General features: G+C 36.5%; 1 protein-coding gene and 1 long non-coding RNA gene across 3 annotated transcripts in view; one reads left to right on the forward strand and one right to left on the reverse strand.

The window, feature by feature from the left end:
- Positions 1–6,673: 6,673 nt before the first annotated feature.
- LOC138356241 (uncharacterized) lies at positions 6,674–10,631 on the forward strand. The gene is made up of 6 exons (XR_011224300.1): positions 6,674–7,285; positions 8,344–8,564; positions 8,986–9,037; positions 9,469–9,527; positions 9,865–9,926; positions 10,488–10,631. It is a non-coding gene; the product is annotated as an uncharacterized lncRNA (long non-coding RNA).
- Positions 10,457–14,343, reverse strand: part of LOC123745560 (DNA polymerase lambda) — a 28,904-nt gene continuing 25,017 nt past the window's right edge. For both annotated transcript variants that reach the window (XM_069312059.1, XM_045726219.2), the window contains exons 11-12: positions 13,116–13,214; positions 10,457–10,555 (exon numbers count right to left, since the gene is read on the reverse strand). The gene's annotated coding sequence lies outside the window, so the exon portion shown is untranslated. The remainder of the gene's footprint in view (positions 10,556–13,115; positions 13,215–14,343) is intronic.

Below are 14,343 nucleotides of genomic sequence, written 5' to 3' on the forward strand. Positions count from 1 at the left end.
GAAAATACTGAACCAGATTACCAACCATTTGTTACTTTTGTAGTCTTTCATTCACCAAAGTTAAACTTTATCTGATGGTTAAGAACAAATATAATGTACTGAGAATTTATTATATATCTAAAGTTTTAACTTCTGTTAAGCTTGTATATCTGTTTGCTAATGCTCGAATCATTACATTGGTAGTGAACTTTTAAGTACCTGACATTGTCCAACAAAAAATAAGGCATTAACTATTGTCTGTAACTAAAGTAGTTCTTAAAATAATGTTTACTTGTATTGAAAAGCTTAAAATGATTAACCACTACAAATGCCCTGCATTTAAATATGACGCCCCTGTGGTGTGCAGAAAATAATTTCCAAAATTTTTCTTATATTGTTAAAATGCAATCTCTGATCGACAGAAAACTACAGTAAAATATTGTATGCGATATACTTTAGCTGTGATGGAGCCGAGAAGGTGAGCAATTTATGATCGCTGAATGATGACACTTGGGGACACCCTCATGGGGTGGCAGTTGCTGCAAGTATAACTTCATAATTATTTCTGTCTCAATTTTTTTTTTTTTTTTTTTTTTTTTTTTTTTTTTTTTTTTTTGTAATATTCTAAAGTGAAATTTGTAGAATTTATATATTCAATGTGTGAAACATTGCTATGTTCAAAATTATGGAGCTCATATGGTAATACATGTATATTATATTCTGAGATCAGTGTTTTTGCTGTTATTACACTATACACACACACACACACACACACACACACACACACACACACACACACACACGTATATGACCACCTACATTTTTGTGCACCAAAATGAATCGCTAAGATCATGTGTTCAGAGTTGATATATATACAGAATAAGAATCCAAGGTCAAACTAGCAACCGACAGCAAGTGTGGCAGGTGCTGCCCCAAATACATTTTTAAATACAGTACAGGTAATTGTCTGTGAATGGTTTTATATCTAGTTTTTTGCACTAGTATTATTCAATATTTTTTAATTTATGTAGTTAAAGATGTGGAACATCGATATTCTAAAAAGTATGGGGCTCATATATGGTGACACGTATATTATCATCTTGGATCAACTAAAGTATTCTTGCTGTTATTAAGCTATATATGCATGTTATGTATCACTATCAACATTTATATGCACCATATCAAACTAAAGCAGTTCTGGTGGTATGGTGATGAAATCAACACACAGCATGAAGCCACAAGCAGACACCAGCAGTCACGTGATGTAAGACAATGCCCCAAATATTCTACACATCTTGCTGTGACTAGCTGCAAAACTGCTGCTGTTATCACTTTCCTGTCAAAATCCCGAATATGAATATTTCAACAGAGTTATATTGTGAAGGAACATAAGTTTGTTTCATGGTGCATATATGCAGAAAATAATGGCTGGGTGCTGTCTGTACCCCATACTGTGAATATCATAACTAGCATTGTATTCACTGATATCTGAACATTGTAGTCTTTATCACGATCATGTATGACATTATAAATGCAAAATAATGTTACCTATTTTATTCATCATTATTAAGTGGTGCTGTGGCCCTCTAGCTGTACAGCAGTGCTGTGAGCTGCTCCTAAATGTGCCAACCTTGGTCGCACTATACTAAGGCACTCGCAGCCAGCACGGATGCTGTCTTTTTTTTTTTTTTTTTTTTTTTTAAGATAGCGTCTGTTTACTAGTCCTGAGGCACAGGATGCAAGCCCTATGTACCTGTGGGAGTTCTGAATCGCTCTGCACTAGTACAGTGTACCAAAAAGCACCATATGGCGCTTTGAACACCCCCGATCAAGTGCCTTTAGGTGCTCTGCGTAGGCAGTGGTTAATGTCTGGAGTAATTATAAAGTAACTAAGCTGGGAAGATGGTGTAGTACCATCAGTGTCACTAGATATTCAAATGATGCTATATATCTTTATCACTAATGCTTCACAAAGTAGCACCAGTGGGGTGGTGTAGGGAACCATCAGAATATAGTATTAGTGTCAGTGTTTTTTACAGGGCAGTAATTCAAAGAACTTATCACTTACAGATTCATGGTTTGGTCATTTTATCTGCATAAATACAAAAATTATCTGTAAACTATCTACAGATGAATTGTTTACAAACTTTTAATACAGTACTGTTAAAAAACTAAATATCCAATACAAAATTATTTAACCCTCTGGCTGCAACACCTATCTTTGTTTTTTTTCCCCCAGAAGAGGGTTAATAATAATAATAATAAAAAAAAATTAAATGCCAGTTTCTGGGTGAACCTCTGGGCTCCCTCAAGCTACACTAAATATATTTAGTATACTAAATATTGTACTAGGTCACTAGGTCACATGAGCTATGCAGTTGTACAAGCCGAGCAGGGACCAGTGCTAAAGCCTGGCACACTCAAAGAGGCCCAGGGAGCAGTGACATTTTTCACCTCACTGGAGAAAGAAATCTGAAAATCAGTGAGTCAAAACAAATCATGGCTGGCTTGAAAATAGACATACTGTACTGTATAGTATATACATATATAAATTATTTATGCAGTGCAGTCACTTAGGCAAAAATTATATTGCATGCATACACAGTGGAATGGTTAGGTCCAGCAGTGGGTTGTCTTGACTTTCTAACTGCCTTTTCCAGTGAGGTATCAAAAATGTCACCCATCCCTGTGTCTCTGAGTAAGCCAGGTTTTGGAGACATAGTAGATAGTACTGTACCATATTAGTACAGTATAGACAGTAGCTTCAGAGAGCCAAATTTAAAAAGTTGCATTTCTAGTAAGGAAGTGCTAATCTTTTAAGCTATTCAGTTAAATTAAAAAAAAATCAGTTAATAATTATTAACTCATTATATATGCAACCAATTTTCCTTTAATTATTTTTAATTTTGAATGCAGAGAACCTAGACAAACATTACATGATTTAAAATTATTTCATAGCATATGAACATGAAATGTGTAGCATATTTTTAGCCATCAACTGCTGGTGCTTACTGCAACCAAAGGGTTAATCTTACTCTGATGGCTCTAGTCTTAAAAACAAATTGAATATCAGGTATGAGAATGTGTGTTTATAAAATGTTTACTGAAACAAGGAAATTACCTCCATGGCAGGCTGATACATGTACAGTAGTGAAAATCAGTGATCTCTTTCCTCGGGTTATCGATACTCTAATCCAAGATGAGCAAAGATGGACGCTTCAGTAGGAGTCTAGTAGATGTCCTCCTGTAAGTTTTTCCCGACCCTAAAATTGTATTTAAGCATTAGTTGGGTTCAAATCTATGAAGTTTATTTGTAATACTTAATAATTAATCATTTTTAATATAGATTAAAAATGATATAGAGCAGGCTAAACTGTTGAACTCTTTTTAGTCACCCAATTCAAGGCACAATTTTAATGAGGTAAATCAACTCTCAAAAATTAAAACAAAATGTTTGTCTGTCTTAGACACTTATCAAGCTGAAGCTGAGCGAAGGGAAAAACTAAATTTTCCCATGATCATCCTACTGGCTGTCAAGATAGCCAGTGGGATGATGCTGACTGCCTAGGTTTGAATCTTTGAGGGATCATTAGAATTTATAGTTGTAAAATTGACTTTGGGACCATTCAGACTTTGCACAAACAAAGAGTACTGGGAAGATGAGACACCCACGAGCATAGCTCTCATCCTGTAACTACACTTGAGTGATTGCATACACATTTCCTGTGCATGACAGACAATTAATATTAATTATGTGCAGTACATGTAATTCAATTTGGCCATAACTTAACAATATGTAACCATAAACCGTACAACATTAAAAAGATTTGACATGTCTAGTGAAATTTCAATGTGACATTAAGATATAATGACTGAAAGGATCAGATGTACACAAGGAAGAATGGTTATATTTATCCAAACCTGTCCGACAATCCCTGCACGAAGGCCGTGTTCAGAAAGACTCATTCCCATCTTGGTTGCCAAGAGCCTCATTGATCTGTAAAACAGGCTCTTTGCTAGATGTAAGCAAGATAACTACCCTCTTGTGATCAATAATAGCGAACTTTTTATAAAAAATTATACTGTAATTTTAAATGGTTGCAGGATGGCAAGTTGTAAAGAGATCCAGTATAATCCTAACTTAAATCAGTGGAAACATATAATGAAAGTAATAAGGGAAACTGCAGAGGATCTATTGGCCTATATGAGGCAGCTCTTATTTATGTTACCTGGTATGTTGTTACATAAATCTAGAAACCCTGCTTCCAAACGAATATTTACCCAAGAGTTTTCATAAATCAAAACATAAGCAATTTATATCAAGCTACAATTTATAAAATTCATAATTGGGCTACAAATTAATAAATGCATGAAGTTTATAAGTCATAACACATTTAATTAGAAAACATGATTGGTTAGTAATTCACTGATGTAAGCCTGACATTATCTAAAACAGCATTTCTCAATTCTAATTCCACAAACTCCGTGGAGATGAAAGTTGGAATTCCCTAAGAGATAATGATAGTCTAATTCTAATCATATGCCAATGTATTTTTGAGTTCACAAAATACTCCTGGAGGCATCTCCAGTTGCAACAAATCCCTCACTGCAATGTACTGGGGTTGGTCCCAAATAACTCATTGAACTGAGGCTGCACTGTACGTAATGTGAAAGGTGACTAACAGCACCAAATAATAATAGTACATGTTTGCAATGAGTGTAACCCGTATCTGTGTAGGCCTACAGTTGAGCCTGATATCCTAATATCCTGCTGTACAGATAATGCTACATAATCTCCAGTGGCTTGGTGCCTTCTTTTGATACAGTTGAGCTTTGATGCTTCAGATCACAATACAATATGTACTGGTACTCTAGAAGAACATTTGTCACTGGAAACTTGAATTGTGTGGATAATCAAGGCAGTCTACATAAACCATACTAACACAAAGATATAATTTTCTAAATCAAACATTACATTTAATCAAAATGTTCTTATCTAGAGGAAGATGCCTTCAAATGAGTTGACTAGAACCTTGAATTATCTATAAACAGCCTGATGACAATAATGCATCAAGAAGTCCAACAAAACTTTGTAGATCCGAGACAACGTGAAATCTACACTAGATACTCCATCTATCATGTTACCACGTAAGAAGAGCCACATATCTATGGATCATGGAAAACAACTGACAAACTCCTAGATATTGCAACTACTCGGTTTAGGTTCAGTTATAAGTCCCTGGAGGTTTGTATTACCACTTGCTGTAGACTTTACTAAATGTAAACTGTCAGTAAAACCATTTATACACACACTGCTTTACTGATGGAATGGGGAAAATTAATGAATTTAGATATAATTTTACCACAAATGTTAAAGACGTATATTTCATTTAAAATAGTGCAGAGTACTATCAGAAATCTTAACTCGTCAATGGTGTAACTTGCAGAGTTAACAAATTTGGGGATCCAGATCCTGAGCTCATCATGTGATGTAACCTTTTTCCCTCTACCACTCATAGGATGGCTATGGGATGCATAATAAATTAAACTGAAAACTGCTCCCCAGTACATTGGTTTTGATACTAGACAAGAGCTGGTGATTGGCAGGCCTACCAATTACCTTACATACATACATACATTTATTTAACACATGTGGTACACGCACAAGGGGACACAGGTGGAAGCTGAGTACCCAAATGAGCCACAGAGAGATTATAGAAAGAACTTTTCAGTGTCAGAGTAGTTAATAAATGGAATGCTTTAGGCAGTAATGTGGTGGAGGCTGACTCCATACACAGTTTCAAATATAGATATGACAGAGCCCAGTAGGCTCAGGAATCTGTACATCAGTTGATTGACGGTTGAGAGGCGGGACCAAAGAGCCAAAGTTCAACCCCCGCAACCACAACTAGGTTAGTACATACATACATACATAAGATATAAAACAGTGGAAGATTCCCAGGCTGTGGTATATATATATATATAATATATATATATATATATATATATATATATATATATATATATATATATATATATATATATATATATATATGTATATATATATATATATATATATATATATATATATATATATATATATATATATATATATATATATATATATATATATATATATATATATATTTTAACTGGTCTAATTATTTTATTAGACCACGACCGGTACATGTATGTGTGTGTACGTGTGTGTGTACATGTATGTATAAGTGTGTGTACATGTGTATACAACATTAATAATTTTGTAACTAGCGTCAAACATTGTTACTTGCTTAGCTAACCGAACTAGAGGGTTCAGTTCCTGAACCGATTATGTGCCTCTGTAATCCTTTACACCACCGCCCACGGGATGGGTATGGGGTGCATAATAAAGAAAGAAATAGAAGAAATTGAAATTGCATAATACGGTTATTGACATTCAATAATAGTAAGATAAATCAATGAGGACCAAATGGGAGACCAGTGATCAGATGAATATTACAGACTCAAGAGTAGCCTTCTCTTCTTGTATATAAATGAAAAAATAAATTCGTTTGTTTAATTCTAATGTTTGTAGGCGAGAACAGTGTGAACGCCAGCTAGCGCACAAGTACATGAGCGCCCAAAATACTTTTACACAAAAGACATGTACAGACAGGCGTGTGGTTTCTGACTTCTTTTTTATTGATTAATATTAAATATTAGGCGCTTACCTATAATAGTTATCATTTTATGCAAGTATAACTATCACATAATAAATATAAAAGGAGTTTATCAAAAAACTGACAGAAGTGTTGTGTTTTGTGCGTTGTATCGTGTTTGTGGGCATTCGGGTGTGTTGTGTTTACGCTGGCGGGCGGCGTCCTTACCAACTTCGGATTATGTCTATTACATCACTAAACTTCATTTAATAACTATATGCCTGTTAAATAGAAGATTTTAATTGTTAATAGCATTATATTGTCGTTTTAATATGGAACACGTACACATATGCGAAACGTCTAAAGCTGGTGTCCGAAGTGGTAAAAATATTAGTGTGCGATGTTGTCAATGTACGAAGTGTCTTGTATCCGAGTCCATAGGAATTACCGTTTGTCGTGGCGCCATCTATGTTTTGACAGGAGTACTACTAATGTCCCCACGTTATGTGATGATCGCTATACGGCTGTTACGGTCAGTTGCTCTTCTATATATGTTTATGGATAACGTAGGTGATTTGAGGCAATTTGCGGCCAGAGTGAAATAGTATCCACGCGGTGAGTGATGGAGGAGGATATATACTGCTGTGTACTCGACCAGCGGGTGAGAGGTAAGTTATATCGAACAATTATGGGGAATAGATGGGTTATTTTAAGCGTAGATTGTCAGGTAACCGGTAACTACACAGATGGGGTAGTGTTTTTTTAGGTCTTTATTTACTAAAGTGGAAGATTACATTATGCCTTTAGCTGAACAAGTCTACTGGTGGGGGAAGTAGACGGGTTTTATGAAAGTATTTTACCTAAATATTTGTATTTGGTTAACTAGTTCAGCCGTTACCAGGGAGGGTGTTTCTTTAATCTAATCTTAAAAATTCTAGTCGGACAAAGTGATTAAATAAAGAAAATGAATAGAATGAAGTGGTTTGCCAGGGTGCTTGACATTTAGTTTAGTTCACTTACTATGCAGCCCATGCTTAAAGAATGCAAGTTTATCATATTGAATTTACCGTAGTTTTACTGCATTTAATATACCGTTTTTACCCTATTTAATTATGTCGGGTAAAGGCCGGTCGTGGAAAGTTCCTAATATAGGAAGTTTTAAAGGAAAAGTTTGAGTTAACTTTAACGCTTAAGTTAGTGACCAATTAGCTTAGTCTATTGTGAGGAAAGTTACTAGAACCTAACATTGCAAGTGCCATTTCTGTACTCTTTTTTTTTTTTGAAACATGACTAGATACATGAATCGCAGTTTTATTACTAAATGTTCATGGATTAGGTTGCATAGTTGAGGAAATGGTGATAAGGTTTGTGATTTTGTGTACCTTGACTTCAGCAGAGATTTTGATAGTGGCTCGGATCATTGGGAATGCTGACTGAAGTTGATTAGGTCATGGCTATACCAAAGGAAATTAGTATAAATGGGGTTAAGTTGGGAGAAGTGTTGTAAGTAGTGCCTAAAAGCTCTCCTTGGACCTCTGTTATTCGCAAGATTATGGTTTAGACTGCAATAGTTCCAGAATTGGCAAATAAAAAATACCGATGCCCTATATAGTTTTGAAATGGTTAAGACTACCAGATGCAGTTTAATGCTGACAAATGTAAGGTTTGGGGGCTAGGTAAAGATGATAGATGGTGTAGATTGTTAAGAGTATTAAATTTTTTGCAGGTGGTAAATTGTCCCCGAGCTGGCACTGCTCTCCAGCCTGGGATGTTGATTGGTTAGTCTTCAATTGCCTCCCAACATGGTACTGAGGTCCTGAGCTGACATGCAGTGAGGAACGTGGAAAGCTTCCTGAATTGGCACATGGTATGCCTCCCTTTCAAACCAGCAGCTGGCACAAATGTTCCAGCTAACATCAGAATAGTGGATGAAGCCCACACTAAAATGTAAGTGGTACAGTAAATGGACCCCCCCCCTCCCACAAATCACATTGTCTTGGTAGTATAGTTGGGTTAATTATGAATTTTCAGACTAAAAAGCTTGGTACATAATTCAACAGAATAAATTTGTCCCCCTAGTAGTAAGCAGTGGTTGCAAAAGAATAAGAATTTGTATATATAAATTTTGTATTGCTTTTATTAAAATGTTATACATGGTTGTTAAATTAGTTTTTGCAATGTTCCAGAAAGATGTTCATGACTAAAGTTGACTTGAAATGACTATAGCTTTGTTTGTAAATAATAATAAAAATGGAACAAGATAGTGTGCCATTTAAAATGACAACTGTTAAACTGGTGGTACAGGTATGAACAAAATAACATCGCTATGCAAATAACTTTTTAGTAATATTTACTGTTCACATGACAGGTTGTGGAAGGTCCTGGCAACAAAGCTGCAGGAAAATACTTGAAGATCTACAGTAAGTAGTGTTGTGTACATTGGAATTAGAGGGTAGAAGTTAATTGCTAAAAACCTATTAAGGTATGGAAATTGAATGGGTATGGAAGTCTAGGCTTAGGCTAGTGGGTACCATATCTGCAAGTTTAGTCCTTTCAGGAATCTATTGAATAGAATGGTATATTGAAATTGTGAAAATTGTAATGTGGGGCATTAGATCTTAAACAGCATAGTTGAGGGTGTTTTATTAATAAAATATAAATCTTGTTTAGTTAACATTAAATGTTTGTTAAATAAGCTTTAATCTATAAATGTATAACACTTGAGGGTAATCATGAGTCAAAGTTAATGGCGGGAAAAGTTTTGTTCTAAGTGACTGTATTTTTCCCTTGAAAGTAAAAGAAATGTCCAATGTTTACTTTAGCTTGGTTTTAAATTTATATACTTTTCCAGAATGTTGTTTGGAAAGTCCAGAAGTCCCTCTGTCAGTTGGAAGAGTTAATCAGAATCAGGTGAGTTGTAGTAAAGGTTAATCTGAATAGATTTGCATAAAAGTAAAAAATAGTAATAACTAAAACAATATAGCATTGGCTAAAGATAAATGTAAATTGCCATTGAAGTTGAGTTGTGGATAGTTTCTCAAATGACATTTACTGAAACTTGGCAAATTGATGCCATATATTTATATTGCTAAATTAGATCTTTACTACTGCTACTAGAATATGTAGGAAAGGTAAATTCCTTAAAGAAATTTTTTCAATCTGAATTTGTAAAGTACTGAATGCTAATTTGAAAAGTAAAGCAAGATTGGTTTTAAATCTGAAAATAATTTGTTGAAATATTTTTCAGGTGAAAGTGATTATGATGCATGGACTGGCTTGGAGTGAGTCTCCTTTACTCTACAAAAGTGGGTGAGTTTGAATTTGATGTTTTAGCTATATCAATGACTTAATCTTAATTCTCTTATCTAGTCCATTTATAGGTGTGTAACCATGTCCTACTGTTACAACCCACAGGGATTGATGCAGTTTGTACTGATCCTACCCCATTTCATAAAAGGGGACCAGGCAGTCCTGCAGATTTTCCTGGCTTGGCTTTTTCAGAGCTTTGCTCTACTACCCATCTAATAGATGGACTAGATTTGCATAGGTTTAGGGACCCTTAACAATGGTTACATTGTTAATTCTCACAGGGCTTGTTTGCTGAATGGGTGCATGCATCTAACACTTTAGTGCCTGGCATGCATTGTACAGTGCTTTCAGTAAAGCATATGTACAATGTGTTGATGGCACTAAAGTGGTGGATGTAATGCACCCATTCAGGGAACAAGCTCTGCACCGAAACCAGAGGAAGGGATAGGCCTTGCTGAGCCTATCTTGAAAGATAGGATGTTAGGATTTTTTGGGCTTGTTATTAGGCATTGGTGATAATAAAAGTAGTGTCCCTGTTTAATGTTTATTTTTCTTTTACAGGTGATTGTCTCTGGAGTTGTCTTGGCCTTTTGGATCTTCTGTTCATCTAGGAGCATCTGTCCCACAACCTGAAACAGTAATAAATATTAGATGTATTATAAATACTATATGTAAAACTTATTAAATAAAACAATTTTAATGAAACTACTTTATATACCTTATCCTGAAATTATGCTGGAAATTATTGTTTACTACTATTGATGCAATGTTTAAACATCTGAAATTTTTTTACTTTGGAAATAAATACTTGGTAAAATTTACACTTATTTGTAACTTGTTACATAGGTGCATGCAAAATGCATTGAAAAGATGTAAAAGTGGACTACCTATTCAATTTACATAAACTAACAAATATTGCAAATTAGTCTGAAATATTAAAGTGGAAGAAACTTTAGTCAACACCTAAGCTTTGTACAAATTTTGATTAACTAAAGATCATTGTTAAATTTACAAATTAGAAAAGTGACACTGAAAACCATGTTGTATAGATGCTTCAAAGTCTTTGGTAACTTAAATTTAATCAAAGCTCTTAAATGATTTGTCTGCCAAACTTGTCAGATATTCTGAAATATTTTACCTAGATTAAAACCATCATTGTTTGAAAGGGCAAAACAGATTACTGTCATTTAGTTTGACCTAACATCTGCAAGGTCCTGAAGGAATGGAATTTTTTTTTTGTAAAACTGTTTGCTAAAAACAAACCCTGTCTAATGAACCTGCTAATCTTTTTTAGAAATGGTAATTGCAACATTACCAAAGGCCATTGTTTTAATAGCCAAAGTACCAAATGAAAGACCAAGAAGCAACAAACAGGTACATGGTAGAAAGGACAAAAGAATAACAAATGAAAGTGTCCTCATAACCAAAGAAATGACTGGGAAAAATGCTGTCATACCACAAGGGGTCTTAACCCTTGTCAAATACATCACTGACATTAATCTAATTACCAACCACAAAAATTGCTGATAGCATGTTATAAAGAATATAATATTGAGGCCTTAATGCAGATCTCTAACTCTACAAATAGTAACAAGACTGGCAATTTCTTAATATAAAACAGAAAAAAATCAGAGCTTGCACGTGAGCCAGAACAATCCATATCACAACTACCACATTAAAATGAAACAACAATGAAGGTAAGGTAATTACCAAAAGAAGGCACCAAACCAGGAAGGCCATGTAGCACCATCAAAGTGCAAAATAATCAGAGGGCGCTAAATATCACCAAGAATGCCAATACAAGAACCAAAACGCATAAAGCGAACGATATCAAAAGTATCCGATTCACCTAGAATTCTATCGAGGGACGGTCGGAAAGCAAGACACACGCTCGTCCTGGAAGTCAGGACATTCAACAAGGATATGCACAACTGTAAGAGGGACAACGCAATAAGGAGCAGGGCGGCGCTCCATTAAGTGACTGTGGGTTAAGCGGGTATGACCAACCCACCGCCGGTTACGGTGGTAGGAGGAAGGCCACGGGGACACACTAAGTTTGAGAGTACGCAGCTTGTTACCAACCACAGAGGACCAACAACCCTGCCAACGGGGAAGAATGAATAACAGGATAAAAGTCGGAATAAGGAATACCTTTACGGGAGATGGGACAAGAACGGATAGCTTCCTTAGCGGCAGCATCCGCACGCTCATTGAAAAACCAATATGGCTGGGAACCTAGCTAAACTCTACTAATTTAAATTTACTAGAAATAAGAAACAGCCAATGTTGAATCTCAATGACCATCGGATGGACAGGATTAAAGGACCCTAGAGCCATGAGGGCACTACGAGAATCAACTACAACCACAAAGGAGGAATGAGAAAGCAAGAGACAAAGAGCATAGAGAATAGCATAAAGTTCTGCCGTAAAGACGCTAGCCTCCGAAGGGAGGCGACATATGTAAGTACGGTCAGGAAAAACAACAGAGTAGCCCACACCATCCGCAGACTTAGACCCATCAGGGAAGATGGAAATAGAGTGGGAGTGCGAAGAAAAGTGCTCAAGGAAGAGGCTTTTCAGAATTGTAGGAGGGGTAAAGGCTTTAGTAATACAAGTCAAGGACGTACAAAACTTGGGAAGGGGGACTCTCCACGGAGGTAATGAAGGAACAATACGAGGAGAAACATTAGAAATATGAACAGAAAGAGAATCCTGTAAGTGAGATAACTGGACAGAAAGTGGGAGACAATGAAGACGAACAGGAACCACAGGAGGAGGAAAAGTCAATGCACGACAGAGGCGAGAGGAAGGATGTTGGAAGGACCGCGCAAGATAGCGAAGACAGTAGCGATCACGGCAGTCCTGAAGAGAGAGAAAGCCAGTGTCAACATACAAACTAAGGGCGGGAGTCGAACGAAAGCCACCAGAGCCGAGACGCAACCCAGTATGGTGCAAAGCATCAAGACGGCGAAGAGTAGAAGGAGAAGCAGAAGAGTATGCAGGGCAACCATAATCGAGTTTAGACAGGACGAGAGAGGAGTGCTTACCACTGAACTGCTCTGTCTCCAAATAACACCCTGGTGCACAAGAAATAAATTCTTTCCAAAAATTTTTTTTCTCTTCTTATATTGTTAAAATGCAGAGTCTGATCACGGGGAAACTAAACAACAAATATTGTATGTGACTTACTTTAGCTGCGATGGTGCTGGGAAGTTGAGCAAATTATGGGCGCTGAGCGTTGGAGCGATGGGGGTCTGTCGGCCCCGCCACCCCGTGCGACGGCAGTTGCTGCGAATAAAATGTTGCACAATTATTTTGAAGTTTCTCATTCATTTCTTCCTTTTTTTTGCTGTAATATTATTTAAAAGTGTGTAATTTGTGGAATTTATATAATTCAAAGTATAGAACATCGCTATGCTCAAAATTATGGGCCTCATATATGCGACATATTCTACAATCAAACAGTGCTTTTGCTGTTATTACACTATATACACACATTGTATATACCCATCTACGTATGTATTCACCATAACGATCCACTATGTTGGTATGGTGAGCCCAAAAAACATGAGTGAGCTGCCACACCCTGCCAGTCCTCCCTCCCTCCTCCAACACATTACTCGCCAACATTCCTCCTCCCAAAATACTGTTATTGTGTTTATTACACTATTTACACACGTTATGTATAAGTATGTACATGTTTTATTCATGTACATACGTACATACTTGCCATCTCCTCATCTCTCAATCTTGCCTACTTAATGCTCTTGCTTCCCTCATCTCATCACAATCGACTTTATAATGGTCCAGGACGGATCGAAATGTCGTCGTCTATTCAATTTCCAGTGTGTGGTTTGGTCAACAATGAAATCTTCATGCAAGATCTTATAAAGCAGTATACACAGGCTTTGTAACCATGACAAAACAAACTATTACATTATTATTATTATAAAGTGTGTGAAGCACACGAATTGCCATGCATGCTTACAAATCAGCAAACCAACATCACCAAGCACAGAACACTTGCCCAACAGCCTAGAATGCTACCCAGGGAAATGAGGCAAAACCCTAGGACATCGCTCAGAGATCCAGTGCATACCCCAATGATCCAGGAAACATTCCTAGTGATCTGGAGAAATGCCCCATATGATTTAAAGAAATCCTCGTTTTGGTAGGTAAGTGGGGGTCTTGGAAGCCAAGCACATTCCTTAGGTTTACTGGTGCCCAAACAGGGACAAATGAAAGCTCACAACGCCCTAGGACCCAACTGCAGAGAACGGGCAATCAGGGAGAATTGTAGCGCCAGCCAAACATGTAAGCTGGAGGCCCACCTCAATACGCCAGGTAGGTTGTGCGAATCTAAGTGCACCCCACCAGCAATAAACACTCCCAACCTGAGAAAAGACAGGCTAGTCCA

This window comes from Procambarus clarkii, chromosome 71, assembly GCF_040958095.1.
Source record: "Procambarus clarkii isolate CNS0578487 chromosome 71, FALCON_Pclarkii_2.0, whole genome shotgun sequence".
In the NCBI taxonomy this organism is placed as follows: Eukaryota; Metazoa; Arthropoda; class Malacostraca; order Decapoda; family Cambaridae; genus Procambarus; species Procambarus clarkii.